This window comes from Egretta garzetta, unplaced genomic scaffold, assembly GCF_000687185.1.
Source record: "Egretta garzetta isolate BGI_Z169 unplaced genomic scaffold, ASM68718v1 scaffold287, whole genome shotgun sequence".
NCBI classification, from domain to species: domain Eukaryota; kingdom Metazoa; phylum Chordata; class Aves; order Pelecaniformes; family Ardeidae; genus Egretta; species Egretta garzetta.
In genome coordinates, this window is record NW_009260435.1 from 10,366,436 (window position 1) to 10,370,102 (window position 3,667).

Genomic DNA, 3,667 nt, shown 5'->3' on the forward strand with positions numbered 1-3,667 from the left:
CTCAGCACGTATAACTACTGCCTTGAGATTCCTTTCTTCACATATTGCCAAGAGCCCTAATTTTACGCAGTGTTTTACAAGGGTTATTGTGACCTTTGTACAAACATAATGAGGTAACACTGTTACTTTTCCCAACGCTATCTCGAATTTATATCCATATTAAGAACATCAGCATGATGATCCTCCTTATAACACCCATGAATTCACTTCAAGGACAAATACAAAATTTATCCTAGAGTTAATTAGGAAAGTTCAGTGACTATCCAACTCTGCTCACAATTATAAAACCCATAAGTCTAGCCTCTTGATTTTTAACTTTTTTTTAAACCTAAAAATATTTTCTCATTCACATGCATTGTTTTCAGGCCCACTCATTCTGACCTGCTGCCTGTAAAAAATATTTACATCACCGCAGACCATTTTCCTTTCATCGTCCACCTCTCCCCCCCAAAAAAATTGTTATGGAAATTCATTTTTGTAGTGTATACTCACACTTGAAATTTCACGTTAACCAAAGGTCCAAGGCCTCCATTCAAATACCATGCAATAAGCTGTATTTTGTATCCTTGGGACCATCTAAACCCAGTTGTATTCTTCCCCATAATTAGGCCTATTGTTTCACACTGCTGATGACTTCAATATGCAGCCATACAGAATTGGTTTACAGCAGCTGGGTGACACATCTGGAACCTCTCTTTTAGCTAGTTCCATTAAACAGCACAGGATCAGATTCAGAAAGATGTCCATCAGTAGCAAGGAGTAAGATCTGCCTATCTCTTCGCCATAACTCAGCCCCCACCCCTTACCGCCGTGACTAAATGAAGGCAGCAGCAGCACTACAGCACAAGAGCAGTTCTGACATTACCGCTTCAAGGAGAAAGGGAGTTAGGGCCCACTTGCTTACTGAAGTAGGGATCCTAAAATTCTCATTCTGTATCCCTGAATTGATGTATTTTTAACCATTGGCTTATACTGTATCCTTCCACTAGGTGACCACTAATTGCAACATTTTCAGAAGGTCTGTAACGATTTTCAGAATCAGAGTAATTCAGCTAAGAAAACAAATGTTGATAACATAAGCAACCCATTGCAGACTTCAGTTTGACCTGATCCTGCTACAAACTTCCTATATAACTATGAGCAAATGACTTAATCCCAAAGCCACAAAAAGCAGGGCCCAGCTATCATTTAAAACAGGATCTAGTCCTAGGGAGCTGACGAGGAGGCAGCCTACCTACCAGATACGGTACCTCGCATGAGTATGGTGAGGACAATTAGAGATTGTCTATTAGAGTCCTAGCAAAAATGCCCCACTATTAAAACAAATGAAATTTGTGCTGTAATTGAGAGTGACCTTTTGTTTCCAAAGTAGAATTTTCAGTGGCAGTAAATGAAAGAGAAGACAACACTGTAGCAGGTTCATATATCCTTGTCTAAACAAGAAAATACACTTCTAAACTAACCCCATGCATTAACTACTTCCACGCTGAAGCCGTACTTCTTTTGCTATGCCAGTTCAATCCCTCATGCAGTGCAGCCCTTTGCTCTGGTGCTACAGCCCCTTCACTGCCCTGGCCTGTGAGCTGGCCCCTCCGCCAGGGCTGCAGCCCCCCCGAGCATCGCTGCCGCCAGGAAAGCAGCTGAACGAGTCTCCCCATCCACAAGATAACAGCAAAGAGGCATTTAAAACAAATAGTCCTGTTCACCAGAAGCAGATAGGAGGGATGGAAAATAAGAAGTTAATCCCAAAACTTCTTTCATGCTGACTAAGATAATAATTACTTAAAGGGTAATAAACTAGAAGAAATCAAGGCTTTTCTCAAGCCACAATGAGCTCAAAGTACCAATTTTTTTTTCTTTTCATTTTATAGTTGTTTCTAACTTTAAAAAAAACCTCATTATTTTCCAATAACACTTACAGAGTGACACCAACACCTGTTAAGTTATATACGTTTTCAGTTTCAATCTAAGTCACAACCTTCAGTCCAACCCTCTGCTTTCAAAGTACACACTAAATAAATAAAATTGACAAATTCCTCTTCAGTTGTGCCGTAACGTGCTCTAACCACTTACAACACGAGGGACTGCAGTACAAAAAGGGGGTGTTTGTCACCCCAATTTGTGCCAAATAGGCTATCTGCGCAGGCACTCATGTTTTCATTTAGGCTAACTGTCACCTTTCCAAGACTACCATTTTTTCTAAGCAGTACTTTTATTCCTTCCTCCCACAAAGTTTAAAGAGGGAAACCCAAAGATACTAGTTTCCTAAGTGGTTTACAACTATGCTTTTAAAACAGATCAGTTCTCGGCAGAGGGCAACAGAAATGACCCACAGAAGGGCTGTCGTCTTTGAAATTGTTCCTAGTGCTGGCAGACATCGCCACACAGGGCCAGCTTCATGCGTTATGCAGACGGCCCCTTCAATTCGTGCTCAGCTTCTGCACGTGGATTTATCACAGTTTTCAGGAAACAGGATGTACGCTGAAACACGGTCAGGTAGGAGACGTTTACTTTTTCAGAAATACAAGACAGAGAGATACCAGTTAATTTGATTATGCAGACCACATAATGATCAAATCATTACTCACAAGAGAAAGACCAAGAATGACTAATGACATATTATACAACGTGCTAAGTACTATCCCCTTGACTATAAAAATACGGGGCACAGAAGCATTTTTTTTAGATCAGCCACGTTGCAGTCGGTAGGCAGAGTGAGTCATCGTCCAACTCACGAAACTGCCGCTTTTCTAAAGCCTCCCACTTGCTCCCCACACTGTTTAGGGAACTCTGTGCTGGCAGTCAGCAAATGTTACTATTAGTTTAAGTCTTCTGAAGAATCTGTAAAAGCACACACAAATCCACTGCGTTTTTCCGTATCATAAATAAAAAACGGTTCAGTCCTCCCTTCGTGTAATTCAATGAAAACTCACTGCTGAAGAAGGCTACCATCAGCTAACCACAGCCTTCTGCACCTCGGCAGATCTGCTACCATCTCCTGTTCCACTGAACAGTTAACCAGTCAAGAGCGAATCAAAGATAACAACCGCACAAGCAAGGACCGAGCCTGAGAGGGTGAAATGAAAGTTTCCATTTTAGCTTGACAACACACATTTTCTGAACCTGATTACCAAACTAAAATCTACCTCTATTTTAAGCCACCGCTTTCTGGAATTTGTAACTGGTTTATAAACATATCACGCTATCACAGTGTTATTTTTCTTTACACACACAAGTTGTTGGCAACAGTGCTTTTATCAGTGTTTGCACCAGCCACATGACAACACTTCAACCACCAGTTCTTTTTCCACGACACAATTAACTTGGCCATTGTCAGGCTGATTCAAAATGGCACTGAATTAGCCTGAGAAAGAGATACTCAGCATGCAGAAGCCAATCGTGCACATCCTGCCTGCCCTGCCAAGGGTGCCTACTCTTCCAAATTCTGAAACTCGAGCACCCTCTCTTCAAGCTATTTTCATCGGGCGCTTCAGGCTGCTGAATTAAGTCGCTTTTTCCACAAAAGGTGCTCGAGGTTATGGAGGAGCCCGCGGGCGCCCCGGCAGCAGGAGCCAGCAGTACCTGTCCCCGTGTCACCAAATCCCCCGCGAGGCCCCGCATTCAGCAGCGAAACTTCCGCAGACTTCGGAGAGGCCGGGCTCCCCCC

At 42.5% G+C, this 3,667-nt stretch overlaps 1 protein-coding gene across 1 annotated transcript in view; it reads right to left on the reverse strand.

Annotated features, from left to right (window-relative positions):
- The window catches only part of MAPK6 (mitogen-activated protein kinase 6), a 12,590-nt gene extending 9,835 nt beyond the window's left edge, over nucleotides 1-2,755 (reverse strand). Inside the window, exon 1 of the mRNA XM_009643997.2 lies at nucleotides 2,334-2,755. The gene's annotated coding sequence lies outside the window, so the exon portion shown is untranslated. The remainder of the gene's footprint in view (nucleotides 1-2,333) is intronic.
- Nucleotides 2,756-3,667: the final 912 nt, after the last annotated feature.